Below are 20,405 nucleotides of genomic sequence, written 5' to 3'. Positions count from 1 at the left end.
CCACCAACAGATCAGCAGCAAAAAAGCACTACAAAAGACTGCATTTATTACACACACGCGTCACACTGCCTGTCCATCTCGAGCTCACCCCGCTCCCCCACCCCCCTCTCTTCCTATCTGCCTGTGCAGAGCATCTGCCGCCCAGAGAAGAGGGGGAACATGGGAGCACATTAGTCACCAGATGTCACCTTTTGCTGCCAGCCCTATCGAACAGGCAAGCAGACAATGCAGCATGCATAGTGAACATCTGACTGGGGCCCTCTTCAGCAAGACAGAGCTCACTGACTCGGAATGACAGCTCCGACTGAACGGCCGAGGCCCCCATTCTATGTCAGGAGTGACACCTACAGTTCTCTCTGGATATCCGCACGGCTGTCACGCCGCTGCTGTGATAATACCGCTAATTGTTGAACATTGATTGATCTGATTTCTGCAAAAGCTTAAGATTTTTTTACAACTCTGATTTTTTTTTTCCAGAAGAATCTCATGCAGGATGAACAGGCTCTCCACAGGGACTCCAAGCGTCAGTTGTTGTGCCTGAAATAGTAATGCCTGCAGGCACTAAATCATGCATACATTTCAGATCCATTAAGAATGTACAAGGTGCACTTTTGTCATAACTCAGTTCTGTTGTACTTCTGTCGGAACTCAGACAAGTGGAGCTTTTTTATTAGATGTTTTTTTTTTTTTGTACCAATTAGCTACTTTACAGTGCCTAGTTAAAGGGACAGTACTCCCAGCAATTATTCTTTCATTATTTACTACCTCTTAATTTATTATTTATTTATATTATATTATATTATATTATAATTGGTGCGTAGCAATGATTAATCATGAGTAATCGGATTCAAAATAAAAGTTTTTGTTTGTATTATATATGTGTGTGTACTGTGTATATTTATTATGTATATATAAAAACACACACAAGCATGGATATATATATAAAAAAAAAACACTGTTTATATACAATGTTTAATATTGATTATATCAATAAACATATATACATGTATGCATAATAAATAAATACATCGTATACAAAATAAATATACAGTACACACATTTTATGTAAACAAAAACTTTTATTTTAAATGTGAATAATTGCGATTAATCGTTGCACAGCAATTATTATATTATATTATATTATATTATATTATATTATATTATATTTTACAGTGGCCAATTACTCCCAGCAATTACAATTCTTTCATCATTTACTACCTCTTATTTCGTTGTTTATATATTATATTATATTTATTATATTTTTTTTTACAATGAGCAATTAAAGGGAAAGTTCTCCCAACAACTACAATTGTTTTATTATTTACATCCTCTTATTTTGTTATTTATATTATATTATATTATCATTTTTTACAGTGGCCAATTAAATGGACAGTTCTTCTAATAATTACAATTCTTTCATTTACTACTTTTTATTTTGTTATTTATTTTATATTATATTATGTTATATTATATTATTTTTCTTTTAAAATAAATGCTTTTTTCAACAAGTACTCATGACAGTTATCAAAAGTGACAGCAAAGACATTTGTAATTTTACCGAAATGTTCTGTTCAATTTTCTGTTCAACTATCACTGTTTCCACAAAATATTAAGCAGCACAACTGTTTTCAACATCGATAATAATAAGAAATGATTCTTAAACAGCAAATCAGCATATTAGAATCATTTCTAAAGAATTAAGTAACACTAAAAATTGGAGTATTCGCCGCTAAAATTTAGCTTTGCCATCACAGGAATATATATATATATATATATATATATATAAAACTAATAAATGCAGTCTTGGTAAACATAAGAGACTTCTTTCAAACTTTCAAAAAATTCATGTTCCTTATAGAAGACAAAAATTCATATGTGTTTGATTAATTACTGGGTGAACTATCCATATCATGGGTCCAAAATGATATAGAGAATAATCTGGTGTTTTGCTTCCTGTGAGGCCTCTAGACTCATGTCGTGAAAACGCCACACTCCTCTGATGCTTTTGAAGAAACAAGAGTGACCTGTGTGGTTGCCAGCTCATAAATCATAACCTCATAAATGTTGAATATTGCAGTGCGTATGGCAGAGAGTTATGAGACCAGGGTCTCTGGTTCAAATCCCCAAAGCGTTTCATCCACAGCTCTGTCCACAGCTGATGCTCCAGTCCCAGCCTGGGCGGACAGTGTTCCCAGGCGCTGTCAAACCCAAGTGCAGGTAAATATGGGCAGCGATGTATTTTAACATTTTGTCATGAATAATTGAATGGTAAGTAAGTAGTCAGGAGTTTGACCTCCCAACTATCTATCTCCACATCACATGCATATTTAAACACTGCTTTTCACCATTTAATTCATTTATAACTACGCTCTGATGTGAACCCCACTGTGGCACAGTGCACATTACGGATTACGGATTAATCATGTTACAAACATGTTTTATGAGTGGAAGTTCAAGTGCACATTATTTGACTAAAACAAAGCTTTTAAATCCTCGTTATGATTCATAAATGTTGACTTCCTATTGGTGGCTGTATTAAACACAAGGGCAGTCCAAAATAGCTTGTGCTGTTCTGTGGTCAGTCACTCCAGCAGAAAAGGAACCATGAGGTCAATGGATATTGATTTGCTTCCCCCACCCAGCTTGTAAGCTGCATCTGTCTGCTACACAGCATCACTGGCCTCTAATGCTGAACCAGCGGCATCACTTTGCTGTGATGACAATCACCAAACACACAGGGGAGACTGGGGCTAGTTGTCACATGGGGAGGTTGTCACAAGGACTGTATCTCCAGTTCAGTGCAAATGATTCTGTATGTTCAGTTCAGTGATTCTGAACCCCTGATGTCACATGGACTGTTTTACGGATGCCCTTACTACGTTCATGGGCCTGGGAACATTTCAGTTATGTTTAAATTTCAGTTCAGCATTTAAAAATGCTGTTTAAATGCGGCTTTAAACGATCCCAAATGCGGTTGTAAACGATCCCAGCCGAGGAAGAAGGGTCTTATCTAGCAAAACGACTGGTTATTTTCATAAAAAATAATACAATTTATATACTTTTGAATCTCAAACACTCGTCTTGTCTTGCTCTGCCTGAACTCTGTGTATTCTGGCTCAAGACAGGGTATGTCGAAAAACTCCAAACGCATTTTCTCCCTCAACTTCAAAAATTATTACATCGCTGCAGAAGTACCGACCCAGTCTATGCAAAGTGAACATGCAAAGAAGATCAAACACCCTTAACAAAAAAAGGTAAAATAGTGATATAGGACGATTTTGAAGTTGAAGGAGAACATGAGATAGGAGAACCGGAAAAAACAGAGTAAGACAAGACGAGCATTTGAGATTAAAAAGTATATAAATTGTATTATTTTTTATGAAAATAACCAATCGTTTCGCTAGATAAGACCCTTCTTCCTTGGCTGGGATCGTTTACAACCGCATTTGAGATCGTTTGAAGCCACATTTAAACAACATTTTGGGAGTTCAAACTCGGGGCACCATAGCAGTCCATTATATGGAGAAAATGTTTTCCTCATAAAACATAATTTCTTTACGACTGAAGAAAGAAAGGCATGAACATCTTGGATGACAAGGTGGTAAGCACATTATCCTAAATTTTTGTTCTGTAAGTGGACTTCTCCTTTAATCTACTCTCCTGTCTGGTTTGTTTGTCAGACAAAAATAGCAAATTCTGTCAATCAAACTCCCTGTGAAGGGTCAATTGTGACAACTTACTCCATATTGTGAAACTGAACTGTATCTTTTCCTGGATAACAAGAGTGGTGTTTCATAGCTTTTTTAGTCTTATTAGTTTGTGACCAATCAGAAATTGTCATTCAAAAATAAACCTACCCTATTCACTGGAGTAATTGTGACAACTACCCCCAGTCTATCCAATAAAATGAGACAATGGAATCCCTGATGATGCGTATTATGAGATTCCTTCACATTTAATTTCACATTCATGGACAATCCTCTGTTCCCTAATAACAAGAAGAAAACAAAAATTGCAGTAAGATGGTGATATTATTTTCCAAATACCTTCTCTAATCCAGCAGATGTGAGGTTTTCCAGCAGTAAAATCAACACGTTAGTGCAAGAATCTGCTTCTCCTCTTGGCAATCGATAGTAAAATTCCTCATTCTGTGCTCGGGTAAGTAAATGGAATTGAAAGTGGGGCAGAGGGTATTAATGCAGAGGGAGGAATATCCATTTTATCACGTCCTCCCTGCAGGCCCTGTTGATAAAAATGACAGCGGGAGCGCATTACTAATTCCACCACTGTCACAGCCCATAGTCACTTACCTTGCAAATGAAGTGCGGTAATGACACCTGCCTGACGGTCAGAACACAGGCTATACTCTCAGTAATACAGCCTAATGTTGAAATGGATCCCAGGAACGCATGGGCCTAGACCTGCAATGACATCCATGTACAGTAAAACAAATTAGTGCTATTTACAGGCAGCTTTTATGTACATCCATAACACACTTAGGCAAAATTACAAACCTAAAAGCCTGAAATGCATACTCATGCTCAACAAATATGAAAATAGTTGCTACTTAGTTAAAATTATGCAGACACGTCTTTTTCTCAACATGTAATGACAATCATATATGTGACCCTGAACCACAAAACCAGTCTTAAGTAGCACGGGTATATTTGTAGCAATAGCCAACAATACAGTACATTGTATGGGTCAAAATTATCGATTTTTCTTTTATGCCAAAAGTCATTAGGATATTAAGTAAATATCATGTTCCATGAAGACATTTTGTATTTCCTACTGTAAATATATCAAATATATATGTCGGCCAAATATTGTGCTATCCTAACAAACCATACATCAATGGAAAGCTTATTTATTTAGCTTTTAGATGATGTATAAATCTCAATTTTAAAAAAATTGCTCCTTATGACTTGTTTTGTGGTCCAGGGTCACATATATTACTGAATTGCAGATATGATTCAGGTTTATTCAGTTATTCTAAACAAATCAGCATATACAGTTTTTTGACGTTCAAATTAAAATTACCCATTTAACTAGTTTGTTTTACTGGCGCCTCTCTTGTTAGTTTCCTGTAAGTTGTTGGTAAGAGGCAAAATGCATCACAAACTTGACAGATAAATCATTTATGAGCCAGTGATTTATTGCCAGCAAAAATAATGGCATCCATTACTGATAAATCATATTTGCTAACACATATTAGTGTGTTGAAATTACTGAATGAAAGGTCCATTACTGAATTTGCATGAACGTGCACCTTACATCATGCATACAAAATTTATGACCGAAAGGGCTACTGACATATGACTTGAATTTTGCAAATGATAGTTTACCATGCAACAAAGAAGCAACCCCCACACCTATGAATTAAACATGGCACAAAAAGCGGAACATTTAATTGGATCCGAAAGCCAATTCTGAAGCCCTCTTATCTCCACATTTAATGAATTAGATTTTGTTCACACAGTAATGAAATTATTTCATCTATATTTGATTAAAAACCAGTTGGCATACAAATACAGAAATGCTTGAAAATGCACTTTTATAATGGTTCTTGTTTGGAATGAGGCATTTTCACATTCTGAGCTCACTAAAATGCATTTAAGGAAGCTTCAAGGAATACTTACAAGGAACAATTCACTCAAACATGGACAACTGGATGGACAAAAATTTAACAACTACAAAATTAGTACTGTCATTCTTGTGCCAACCCTATATTATGTGCTATATTTATGTAGAACGCAAATGAGAAAATCTATGCACACTCATCTTTATTATAAAAGCTGCTATTCTCAGATAATTGTGTCTTCCTGTGAGCTGATAAGAAGACATCAAAATCAATCAATCAGAGTTCAAATCAAATACTGGATCAATGAGTGAATCATTCTTTATAATCAATTCTTTTCAATGAATCTACTGATTCAGTTCATGAATCATACTGCTCAAGTTGAGCTCCCTGAGTTAATCACCAACTCGCTGAATCAATTTTGACACAGTGCAATATATCGAACAGTTCAGCCAAAAATGAAAATTGTCTTGTTAATTACTCACCCTCATGTCTTTTCAAACTCGTAAGACCTTCGTTCGTCTTCAGAACACAAATTAAGACATTTTTGATGAAATCCGAGAGTTTTGAAGATTTTAGATTTGAAGGATGCCTTCTCCCAACTGCTGTTTTGAGATCTCTCCACAGGTGTTCAGTGGGGTTCAGACTCATTGCTGGCCATTTCAGAACTCCCCAGCGCTTTGTTTGTAACCATTTCTGAGTGCTTTTTGAAGGGTATTTGTCCTGCTGGAAGACCCATGACCTCTGCTGGAGACGCAGCTTTCTGACACTGGCCACTACGTTGCGCCCCAAAATTCTTTGGTAATCATCAGATTTTATGATACCATTCACACAGTCAAGGCATCCAGTGCCAGAAGCAGCAAAGCAACCCCAAAACATAGGGACTGTGTTCTTTTCTTGGAAGGCCTTATTTCTTTTTCTGTAAACAGTGCCATGATGTCCTGTACCAAAAAGCTCTACTTTTGTTTCATCTGTCCACAGTATGTTCTCCCAGAAGGATTGTGGTTTTGTCACACAAGTTTTGACAAACTCCAGTCTTGCTTTTTTACGTCTTTGTGTCAGCAGTGGTGTCCTCCTGGGTCTCCTACCATAGCCTCCCTTTTCATTCAGATGGTGACGGATAGTGCGAGCTGACACTGTTGTACCCTGTGTCTGCAGATCAACTCGAATTTGTTTGTAAGTTAATCAGGGTTCTTTATCCACCATCTGAAACAATCCTTCGTTGTAATTTTTCATTAATTTTGCTCTTCCGTCCACCTCCAGTTAGTTACAATTCCATGGGCTGTAAACCTCTTGATGATATTGTGCACAGTGAACACAGGAACATTAAAATGGATTTGTAGCCTTGAGATTGTCCATGTTTTTCCACAATTTTTTACTCTCAAATCCACAGACAACTCTTCACATCTTTCTTTTCTCCATGCTCAGACAACACATAGGTTGAGTTGAACCATTTTAACTGGTTGCAAGTGTGATTACTATGCTGCCCACACCTGTTACTTGCCACAGGTGTGTCTAAATACAAATTACAGGAGCATCACATGCTTGAAAAACTAATTCTTACAATTTTGACAAGGTGCCAATAATTTTGTCCAGTCTTTTTTTGAGTTCTGTGTGAAATATTATCAAGTTTGACTTTTCTTCTTGTTTTTTTTTTGTCTTGTTGCACTGCAAACAAAAACAATAAGCATGTGAATACCAAAACATTTGCAGTTGGAACAATTTTCTGAGAGAAGTGTTGCATTTTCTGACAGAACTGCAAGGGTGCCGATATTTTTGGCTATGACTGTATAAAGTACATCCTGGTGAAAAAATGATGCCAGAATTCCTATTTTTGTGTGAATTAACTGAGGACTGAATGAGAACTGGGTGCTGAAGTTTCCCTGTGGTTCACAATCACTGTGATCTTGTGAAACAAAAACTGTTATGAGTGAGTGTTTGTACACAAAACGTAGCTTGATACAGTCCTGACCGTGTTGAATGAAGATGCCTTAATCCCTGACAGCTGACTGAATCATTTTCAGTCAATCCTCGGTCTCTGATTAGCCTGGAGATAATCGGCCGCAGGTAAGTGACGGACGACCAAAGGTGCCAGCCTATGTGATAGCAGCCACAGTTCAGATAAAAGAACAGACTGATGCATGAGCTAAAGCTCTGGATTGAGATCGTCCTCCTACAAGCCTATCACTAGGCTTTGCAATCATTATGGAGAGCACAAAACTTGTTCTTGGTTCAGTCCGTTTCAAAATCAGCCCGCACGGCGTCCAATCACGCCACCGCTCGGCAATCTGTTCAACAAATTGTGGGCCCTCATCCAGGGAATCAAATTTGTCATTCTGGTTGGACCACCAGAGCCTGTTTCTCAGTCCATCCCAGCCTCCTTCAGTGATCTGAACATCTGCTGGCCCTGCTGAAGCCACGACTCCTCAGTCACTCCCTCTCTCCGCATGAAAACAACAGGGATGTGCGATCAGAGGGAGCCAGGAGAGTCCTTTACAGTGCAGATGCTGCCGGTCCGCTGCATGCTGCGATCTCATTCACACTGTTTTCCTGCACAATCAAGCGGGTGAGACGCACACACTGACACATCTCTTTTCAGCAGTGCACCAGGAGAGGCTTGGAATGAGAAAATGTTGGTCTGAAGGAAAGAACAAAATAAGATGCATGATTGAAAGACATCCACTCAGACATTCATTTGAAAACTGAGAGAGAGAAAGGGGGAAATGATCTGTTGACCAAAAGCATTGAAGCTGCTACATAGCAACACCAGCATATGTATCTACTTGGAATGAGAGACGTGACGGGGTCTGTGGGGGATATTCGGGTTGTTTTCTTCATGCCTCATGCTTTTTTTTTTCTTTGTGTTTGGGAAGAATCGCAGCCTGAGCTGAGCTTGGGATTCAGCACACATGATTAGAATTCTACCAACCCTACGTGGCCTCTGAAGCAAATCATTTGCCAGGTCCTGAGGGGGGTTAAAGGCAACACATTTTACATATTAGTACCTAGCAACTGACACAGTAGACATGTAGAGGTAATGATGCCGATACAACAGACTGCTGCTGAAAACAGCAGCAACACACATAAAACAAGCAGCTACATGTTTAAATGAAATAACACATTCTTAGCCCTTACAGGTACAGCTCATGCAAAAATGAAAATTCTGTTGTAATGTCGTTCCAAACCTTTTTTAAACACAACGACCTGTGCAAAGATTCGTTATGTAGCTCTAACCGCAGAACAGTTAGTGACCGCTACAAAAAAGCACAGAAAATAGCATTGTGTGATGGACAGGCTGACATTTAGGTGATTATTTACAGATAATCTTGCCCTCCCACGCAACTCATGTCTAGACTACGTTCATATGTTCATGCCCAGAATTGAAAAATGACCAGTAAAACATGTTCCCATAACTCATATGAGGTGGCAAAATTATATATCATTTGACTTGGTTTGTGGACTTGTGAAAAAAAACTCTCTTGCCTTCTCTGAGCCCACTGAGTTTAACAGACCCCCTAGACTAGAGCATGTCGTGAGTTTGGTGGGGGATAATTGAGAATGAATGGGGGAAAGTCAGAGAGGAGGCCATGCCTCCATTGAAGTATGACTGGTTATGTCTGGCTGTGATCGTTTCGATAAATGTGATAAATCCCACCTCTTGTGTTCTTGTGCGTTCCATGTACGTGAATCAGTCTGAATGAACAATATAATAGCTTTAATGGGAAGACTAATAAAAAAGTAAGTAAACAACTCGCACACTTATATCACCACTTTGTCAAGTCAAAAATCAAACTTCAAATAGCCTGAAAACATGATCTGTTGGGTTTTAGTGAGCAAACAGCATGTTAAAATTACATCTCTGCATCTGTGACTAGAGTTAACCGAGCTCTGATGTTTCGAAAATAGGTGTATTACGAAATAGATAGGCCATGTTCACACAGCAGAATAATATGTTTGTCAGTCCTGTATTTGAGTCCTTGATACAGTTACGTTCACACACAGTACGGTTATTTACGGTTGTGACAACTGCATCCTGCAACCGAACTCACACCCGCAAATTTTCAGGACTCACAACCACATTCTCGGAAAACACGCTGTAACGGACGTCAGATCATACATGGCTGCACAATGCGGTATTAGTTTATTTAAGTACAAATTATGGATTATGAAGAGGATGTTTAGGCAATACTTACATTGTTCGTTTCACATCATCTCTAGACTCAGTGCTACCTGAGGTGCTGTTGCCAACAGCAGACATATGTTTGTACAAATTTAAAAAATCGTCAAAATTAGCTTAAGTTTAAAACATATCAAAAAACTTACACCTGTAAGTAAATGCAGTTGTCAATCACAAAAACTGACAGTGTGAACGTAGCCATAGATAAATATATAATTGTTGATTTAAAATATATTGTTGAAATTGTTACTGCCTTAAGTTATAATTTTGGAATAAATGTAAAATGCCTAAAAGCACTAAAGTGATGAGATTTATACTTAATAAACAGAATAGTCTATTAATTACATTGTTAATTTAAATATATAATATGGATTTTTATTCTGGTAAATATGACTGGAACATAAATTTTACATTTAATTAAAAAAAAAAGTGAGGACTTTGAACCCTCATTTCAAAACGCCACTGCAGGCCACACACGTGCATTTTGAAAGACAGAGATGTCTGCTTTACAGCATAAATTGCTGCTGATAAATTATGTAAATCATTCATCGAATTTAAGAGGACATCAACTGAACAGCTTTGCAAAAAGTTACAACAGATCAAAGGATACCAGTGATTAATATAGTGCTGATATTTCCATCAAATCCACTCCATCTCATTTCAAGTGCTGTATGTGTGAATATAAATCTTGTTTCATAAACCTCAAGTTGTATCAGGAAGATCTTTGTCAAAGCATTGTTTGCTTTGACACGAGGTAGCGCGGTAATCACCCCTGCCAATCCTCAATGGTGAGAGACTATTACAAGCTAAGCCATGTGTTCAAGCATCAAAACCTGGAACTGACTTTGCATCCCGCTTGAAGAGGTGCTGCTGAATTAAGGATGACATCTCATTGGTCTTTCTGGACAAATACCAACACACAGTTTGACGCACTTCAACAAATATGGACACATTGACATTGACACACTCCTTGGCTAGGGGATGTCCCTAGTCTGTAACAAAGGTACAGCGGCAAAACATTCGTCTCAGTTTCTCTTTCTATCCACAGAAGCCCCTGGAGAAGGGCAGGCACAGCCCCACCATCTGCTAACTGCGTCTGGAAGAGCCAGAATGGCTGCCAGGACCCAGGTGACAGAACTGGCCGCACAACCTCACAAATCCATGCATGATAAACCTGCAACTGTACCTATTACCTCTCAGTTCTTCTATTTCAATTCTATTCAACTGGAGCAAGGAGAATAGTGATAGAAAACCATGGCATGAGGTCCTAATTGGCATGCAGGATGTCAAATAGACTTGGCTGCAACAGAAAAAAAGCTGACATCTACCAATGGTTTTTATGGGAATACCAGACAGGAGAGCATTAAAGTCCAGTCTGAACATAATAAATGAGTCAATTTCCCTAGTCTACTTAAGAGGGAAACAGTTTACCACTTAATGCATAATAGATGACACGGGCCAATTTTGGAGGATGCCAAATGTGGATCTCAAATTCACATATTAGTCACCAAGGGATGTTTTTTAAACCTGAAGGACACCCCCATCCTCAATTGGCTAGAAAAACAGATTGCCTCCTCCCAAACTAACACTATAGTTTAAGTGTCATGCGCCATAAGCCAAACCAACCAGCTGCTAGGTGAATCACAATATTATAAACTTTGATCTGAAGCAAAAAAGTATTCGAAAATCAGAAAAAAAGAAAAAGGTACTGTGAACTAAATGGCCTTAATGAGGGAATTAACTACAATTTTAAAGCAGTGTGAATGAATCAAATTAAAAAGGATTGAGAAATATCAAACTAATGATTTAAAGATACTGATTATTTTTTTAAGGTTTCTACAATCATTTAGGTCTAAGTTGTATTAGAGCATAGACAAACCGACTCTACATCATTTGTACTGCTTTATAGGAGTGGGTGGGCACAAAAGTGTTCTTTTGGTGCAATTTTCTTGTCATGATTTTTTTGGTAGGTGCAGATTTCTTTATAAAGTCATCTCATATGAAAAAAGACATTATTTAGCAACCCTGTAACCACCTAATCATCAATGATTTAAAAACGCATTTTTGGCAAATCAGGTAATTGATCAGGTAATGATCTGATCTTTTTTTGCATGCTTGTTTAGAATCAGAATTTATAGGATTTTGGGTACATTTGGGCAGGCCTCTTTTCTAAACGACCCTGTTACAGCTTCCCAACGTGATAATTATTGACCTAGCGAATCCAGAGAAGTGTACTGCAGTGTTCTTTTCCAGACTGAGCGAAAAACCTAGGACTAGTTTGCAAAAGTAGGATTTTTACATCTCAATCATTTAACAAACGGTTTGATTGACAGCAGTGGTTCTAGAGGCAAAATTGTCCAGAATTAAAAGTTCTATCATGTGATTCAAATATCATGTGTACGTGCAAAAAAATTGTGCAGTGTACAGTCACAGTTTACGCTCTTGGAAAATGCAATATCGCACCCAGTGGCCAATTTCTTTCAAATTTCTCTCAGACCTTTGGGACCATGAGTCAAACAGGTCCACCAAGTTTCGTTCTGACTGGTCTCTGTTATCCTTGTCTAATAGGTGCTCAAACATCATTGGCCAGTGGTGGCCATGTTTTTGAGATACACAGATGTCCTTATGGACACTTGTGGCACTTTGGACCACAAGAGTACACAGTGATTTTCATGTTGATAGGACAAATTGTTATGTAGTTATAGCCATTTTTATAGTTTTTCCATCTTATAGCTATGAGCTCCTACATAAGTGTTCTGAGTTTGACAGCTATCCAATGCTGTTCAGGAGTTACAGGCTAAAAGTGACATTGTCCTTTTCAAACATTTTGGTGTCCCTTTAAGACGGTTTTTTGTGGAGATACGTGCTGATCCTTGGCCATTTAAACAATTACAGTAGGGTTTCAGTGCTGCATGCTTGAACCCCTAATAATATGAGCTGATGGCTCCAACAACCAAGTGGCTCAAAGTAGGTTTGTTTTTACAGCTTTATAAGTTATATATTAACATCAATTTTCCTGTATAAAAAACGTATGAAATATTTACATCCAGAACCCGACTGCTGCATTCTATTAGTTGAGCCAATGTTGCCATGTTGGGTTGATCAGGATCAGCCAGAACAATATTTTTTATATGTTTTTTGGTTAAATCAGTCAACCTAAGTCTTACTTACAGCTGTCTCTGTAATATTATTCAGTAACAATTTTTAAAAAATCCACACTTTAGATTACTTTTGAGGTGCAAGAGAGATTTTAAAAAAGCAGACAGCAGATCTCTGTGTACTTTCTACTCAATTAGGAGCATCTCTCCTCTTGTCGCTGTCTATTTTTCCCTTTTTTACGTCTTCTCCCCACCCTCCGTGCACCTCTTTTCACCTCTATTGGCATGGATAAAGCAATCTAATGTAGGACTACTCCTATGAGTTCTCTGGCTTTTGCACCTTTGCAAAATCACCAGGGATGAAAGGGAGCAAGCACGAGAAATTGCAAAAAGAAAGAAGAGGGAAAAACAGTAAAGAGAGAATGAGAGAAAAAGAGAGAAATAGGGGGCGGTGGGGGCTTGGGAGTGCACGTCAGCGCTGCTGAGAAGAACCTCATTTTCCAAGACCATCTGTTACCAGTCCCTGAGCTGAAAGCTCCATTTATGTCATTCTTACCACTGCCATACAAGCAACGCGTCCTCTTCTACTGCTGCATGCACCACAACTCCGACTCTTTCATCAACAACTCACAGTCATTGCAATAATTAGAAGACAGATTTATGGCCTAAGCATAACTTAACACAATATTTAAGCAATATCACACGAGAAAGAGCGCTGTTGTTCTCAATTCGACCGCAGACAATGTATTCAGACTAGACTGTTCAAATGCAAGTGCTCTGTTGCGTTTATACACAGTATTGCCATTTACTTGCTCTATTTCCACGTCACAAATTTACATAATGAATTAATGAATTCCAAACAAAGACAGCACTGAATGAGCACAGCGCCAAGAAACACACAGCCGTGGTGTCTGAAATGAATCTATTTTTGTGATTCGATTTGGTTAAGTGAATTATTTAATGACTCACTCATGACATGTTTTAAACGAGTGAATGACTCATTCATAAAGACGTGATTCTTTCATGAAAGAATCAGTGTAGTTAAATTAATCAGTTGAATGAGTGGTTCACTGACTCACTCGTAAAGACTCATGAAATCATCACCTACTGACGTAAGGATATAACATGCAGAAAGAGTCAGTGAAAACCCCCCACAAAATACACAAAATCTTTGTAAGCCCATAAATTACACAACTTTGTGATCAGATTGCTGTTTACCAAGACAGACAGCTTATCTGGAACTCGTAAATACGGAGAAGTGATACAAATGGTGAAAAGTCCCAATGCTGTTGGACTGAATATCAGTTAATGAAATTCAAGGACTACAACAAAAATAAATAAATAAATAAAAACTGTAAAAAAGTTGGCATTTTCTAAAAATACCACAGCATGATTAATGAATGCATTCTGAGACGGATCTAAAACTGTTGTATTGCTCTGCTCTGTTATCTCTGATTTAAAGCATAAAAGATTCAAAGCAACAGCTGCCAGAACTGTTACTCTGTACGTTTTTACAATAGAAGTCTGAAGTGCAGTGAAGGAAACATAAGAAACGGACTGACAGTGAATAGCTGAGGAACAGAGACGAAGCACTGCAGGGGGTTAAGAAGTAGGCACGGAAAATGGAAAAGGCCATGCGTGCTGTGTTCAAAGCACTGCCTGAACACAGTAGTTTACCTGGCTGCCCCTTTTTCTTATCGATGGGCGCTGGATTGTTTGCACTATACTGTGACTGAGTGAGACTCTCCTTTAATCAATTTGTGGGGAGAGCACGCTGTAACCTTTGCAGTGAGATGCAGGGTGGTCAGGAGATATCGAACGCGAGGGCGCCCACACACTCTACATGTATTGAAAAGATGTCTGGTTAGACTAACCTGGTAACCTAACACTGTGTTTCCCTGCATAATAGTCTTAAACTTGAAAACTAGGATGGAAATATACATGATTGTAGATATAAAAATGCTGTAGATGTTTTGTTTAGTTGTGCATGCATTTTAATGAGGACTTCAGGTTGTCATCTGTCATTAAATGCATTTGTTCATTCTGAGGCAAAATATGTAAATGTGAACTGAACACAAATGTATCATTTCCTATGTCAACAAATCAACTCAAGGATGCATTAAATTGATCAAAAGTGACAGTAAAGACTTTCACATTGTTACAAAAACCTTGTTTCAAATGATTGCTGTTTTTTAAACTTTCTGCAGTTGAAGTCAAAAGTTTACATACACCTTGCAGAATCTGCACAATGTTAGCTATTTGATCAAAATAAGAGGGATCATACAAAATGCATGCTATTTTTTTTTTATTTAATACTGACCTGAATAAGATATTTCACATAAAAGATGTTTACATATAGTCCACAAAAGAAAATAATAGTTACATTTATAAAAATGGTCCCGTTCGAAAGTTTACATACACTTGATTCTTAATACTGTTCTTACCTGAATGCTTTTTTGTTTGTTTGTTTTTAGTTATTTATAGCTGTTCATGAGTTCCTTGTTTGTCCTGAACAGTTAAACTACCCGCTGTTCTTCAGAAAAATCCTTCAGATCCCCAGATTCTTAGGCTTTTCAGCATTTTTGTCTATTTGAACCCTTTTCAACCATGACTGTATGTCAGATCCATCTTTTCAAACTAACTCTCACTGATGCTTCAGAAGAAAAAAAACAATGCATTAAGAGCAGGGGAGTGAAAACGTTTTGAATTTGAAAGTCTGGGTAAATTTAACTTATTTTGTCTTCTGGGAAACATAAGTATCTTCTGTGGTTTCTGAAGGGCAGTACTAAATGAAAAAAAATCTGATATTTAGGCAAAATAAGAAAAATGTACACATCCTCATTCCATTCAAAAGTTTACATTCCTGTCTCTTAATGCATCGTTTTTCCTTCTGAAGCATAAGTGATCGTATGAACCTTCTGTAATAGTTGCATATGATTCCCTCAGTTGTCCTCAGCGTGAAAAGTTGGATCTCAAAATCATAGTCATTGTTGGAAAGGGTTCAAATACACAAAAATGCTTAAAACCAAAGAATTAGAGGGACCTGAAGGATTTTTTTGAAGAACAGCTAGGGACTCATGAACAACTATCACTAAAAAAACACAGGTGTGGATCATTTAGGTAACACAGTATTAAGAATCAACTATTAAAACATATGTAAATTAAATTATGTATATGTAAACATCTTTTATGTGAAGTATCTTATTCAGATTAGTACTAAATAAAAAAAAAATAACATGCATTTTGTATGATCCCTCTTATTGTGATAAAATAATTAACATTTTGCAGATGCAAGGTGTATGTAAACTTTTGACTTCAAATGTATACACTTCCTAATGTTAATGGCCCAGTTTACCTAAAATATGGTACATTAGTTCACAAGTATCTTCATGGATCCTCTTTTTAAACAAAAGGTTACTACAGTTTCTGACTATTGTGCCCTCGTGAAGTGACCCCATGATGACTGTTCATATTAAGAAAATACCCAACCAATCTGTTATGATACCTGTTGATATCTACCTGACTGAATAGGAAAATATGCTAATTATCAAAGATGCAAAGAGGCTGGTGAACAGAAACTGAAAACACAATACAGGAAAGTCAAGGAGACCTCATGTTTTGTTCTTCAGCGCGCGCTGAGACAGACACCAAGGACGCCTCAACTCATTCGACCTACTTAAGAGTTGGTCAAAGTAAAGTGTGTCATAAGCTCAGTTTCACTGCTAGAGGGAAAAAAAAAGCAGGCGTTAAATGCAGGCGATAAAAATCTGCTATCACAGTCATACAGTCATAAGTTTTCCTCAGGTTTAGCCGTCGCTGTAGCTCTTATTAAATCTGCAACCTCAAAGACAACCATCAGCATGCACCTTTCGTCATCAAGGACCTTCTGTTTCTATGCAAATCTCTTTAAAAGGTCGTGGTCAATGTGATGACGATGCTAAAATGCAACTTTTTGCTGACCGTTTGCTTTGAGCGGTTAAGCGAGTTAAACAGCAGCCCGAGGAAATCAGACTTCTACGGGTGCATGAGAACGACTGGCTTTCACACTTGGCAGCGAGACCATGACAAACTCAATGTGTGGAACACAAAGCAAAAGGAAACCCCGCTATTGCCACAAACAAAGACAGACAGAAGAACATGGCAGAGCGTGGCAAAATGAGAAATAATTCACTGCGATATTAATTATATATATTGTCAGACGTGACGTTCATTTCGAAAAAGCAAACTGGCACACGCCAGGTTCGCAGACGTGGAGAAGCAGGAGTGTTTTGACATATTAAATGACTGCAGACAGTGGTGCGCTCCCCGCTCTGCATTCAGCCCACGTTTCCGGAACATTCTGAGCGCGCTCCTGTGGCTCTGCCTGACCCACCGCCAGCCCTCCTCAGATCACATTCAAAGTGATTGTGCTGTTCAATATTTCATTGACATCAGCCTCAAAGATTGTTGCTACAGTGACACCAGAGATAATTATTTTTTACCACAGTCTTTTTTGAGATGTTTTTACCCCCTCCTCTGCCTGGCTCCAGCCATTCCTGTGGAGAATTGTTCTGCATAAATCAGCTGGTGGAATATTGAATCAGCCTCACCACAGGGAATGTGTTTTTGTGTGTGGTATGTGTGACTGATTATTACTAAGAGTCAACGCGCAAAACCAGGCAAACAGCGCCGCTAAGTGGCAGCTCTGAAACGTTTAAACAAAACCTGAGCATTTTGTCAGCATTTAGTCACCTTCAAACCCGTATGGCTTTTTTCCTTTTACTGCGGAACACAAAAGAACATATTTTGAAGGAAACACAAAAATACAGACTTACGACAATATTAGCGTGAGCCCATACAGCAAAAATATTTTGTTTCTGCGAAAATATATTATAAATATATGCTAAACATATGTTGTAAACAGTGAAGCTTAACGAAATATATTTTTGAAATGATTTATTTTATTAGTTTTAACCTTCATATATTTAAAGCATGCGTTACTGCATTGTAAAATCATATAAAGCCATATAATAACATATTTATATATTTATTAATATTTTATATTTATTAATATAATGACTTAATATTAATAACATTACTGTAAGCCCATACAGCAAAATAAATAAATAAAAAAAGCTCGCCAAAATATATTATAAATATACGCTAAACATATGTTGTAAACAGTGAAGTTAATGAAATATATTTTTGAAATGCTTGGTTTTATATTTACTTTCAACCTTCATGTATATATAAAGCATTATTACATTGTAAAACTCATATTATACTAATAATAAATCTATATATTAATTATTATTTTATATTTATTAATATAATGGCTTAATATATATGATATTAATAACATTTGCATGAACCCATACAGAAGAAAAAAATTCTGGACAAAAATATAATAAATATATGCAAAACATATGTTGTAAACATGAAGCTTAATGAAAGTTTTGAAATTATTTTTTATACATAGTTTTAACCTTCATTTATATAAAGCATTATAACAATATAAAATCATATAAAGATATTTAATAATAATATTAATACATCTGTATATTTATTAATATAATGGCTTTATAATAATATATATATATATATATATATATATATATATATATATATATATAATAACATTAGCATGAGCCCATTCAGCATACAGCAAAAAAAAGCTAAACATATGTTGTAAATGTAAAGCTTAATGAAAATATATTTTTGAAATTATTTATTTTATATGTAGTTTCAACCTTCATTTATATAAAGCATTATTAAATTGTAAAAATCAAATAAAGACATATAATAAAAAAAAAAAAAAAAAGTAAAAATGTTTATTAATATTTTATATTTATTAATTTGGTGGTGTTTTATATATATATATATATATATATATATATATCATGTTGTATTTGTGTGTTTACATTCATATACTTTAAAACATAATTTAGCAAATATATTTTCTGAACTTTTTTTTGTATATTTTGAAACATATTTAAAAAAATATTTTTGAAAATATATTTTTTGCCTTAAGGGATTAAATGATGCCAAATTTCTATCATTACCTGTGCTTGATGTAACATATTGTTGTTGAATCTGTCTGAGAGGTTTGAAGTCAATCAGATTCTGATGTAACACAAATTATCTGCCTTGTACTGAAATCATATGCCTTCGAAAGCAGCCATAAGCTGTGTCACCATATAATTACCGCGTATTGCCAAAGGTAAGGACATCTGCCAGGCAAATAAATGTTATAATGCAATGCAAACCTCTGAGATCCTTAGGGGAAACACTATTGGTATCCACTGTGATTATGTGCATATTTAATAGCTTTTTACAGGCATGCTAATGAAATACACTTCAGAAAATGTCGAACGGGTCTTGCACGCTCGTTGCATAATATCCATAAAGTTGAATAAACGCAGACATTCCAGCCCCAGATCAACAGTTACACTGGGGGGGGGGTTAACTCAGTCTAAATGCCAAAGAAATCTTGATAACAACGGCCGAATTTCAAGTAGATCTTTTAATTTTATCATTGAACATTTAATCAACATTGTCAAATGTAATGAGACCAATTAGTGTGAAGAAATGTTACGTAACACGCAATGATATTTCTAAGTATGTATCAGAGCACAGTGCACGCTTAGTACGTGCTTTGCAATGCACCTGTGTGTGTTGTCAATAAAATATTCCTTGGAGAAGTGCAATGCCCTAAGGAAGGAACACAAAGAGGCATAAAATCCTCAGATTTCCCCCTCCGGTTCGCTGTTTTTATGAATCACAAATCACTAGGCCAACACACAGCTCTCAGCAGACAGGGGCTCTGGGTTACTCTGGTTACATGGGAACCCTGAAGACATCATTTGCACAAGACTGTCAGAGCCTGTTTTTTTCCCCTCCACATCAGAAGACCTTGAACAGGTCAGTGCCACATTTGCTGCTAATTAATTGCACAAACATAAACACATGAGGACTGGAGATATCTACACATACAGATTTTGTTTGAAATCAATTACATTGTAATAAAGTACACACCCCAATTGATTTCTTTTATAGCTCTGCCAGACCCAGTTCCCATAATTATGTGAGAATAGCTAAAAAAAAAAAAGGTTTGAAATCTTCAATGGACCAACCACATGCTACAATGTAATAGTAAACCTGTAGTATGAGCTGACAATTGCTTTGCACTTTCTTTAGTTCAGGTTGACTTTAGTAAAACTGGATGGCATTTAACCATCAATCAAGCAAACTCTAGGACAGAGGTCAGAAATGGATTCACAAGTGTGTACTGGACAAAAACAAACAAACAAAAAAACAGCCTTATAAGTGGTGAGTGGATTCTAACTTAAATGCCTCTGATTGGCCATTGTCTTCAAGAAATCAACAGATATATCTGTGATTGGCTACACTGCTCAATAATGTGTTGTAAATAGAAACCTGTGATGCACTGTAAGAGCGCGAACACACAACTGCAGAGAGCTATGGCAAGCCATAAGATTCAGAATTACGCTATAGATAAATTGCATTTACAAACAAAATGCTGTTTCATGACGTTTAAAACAAAAATGCATGT

This window comes from Labeo rohita, chromosome 13 (assembly GCF_022985175.1).
Source record: "Labeo rohita strain BAU-BD-2019 chromosome 13, IGBB_LRoh.1.0, whole genome shotgun sequence".
NCBI lineage: Eukaryota > Metazoa > Chordata > Actinopteri > Cypriniformes > Cyprinidae > Labeo > Labeo rohita.
This window is presented reverse-complemented; position numbering follows the sequence as displayed.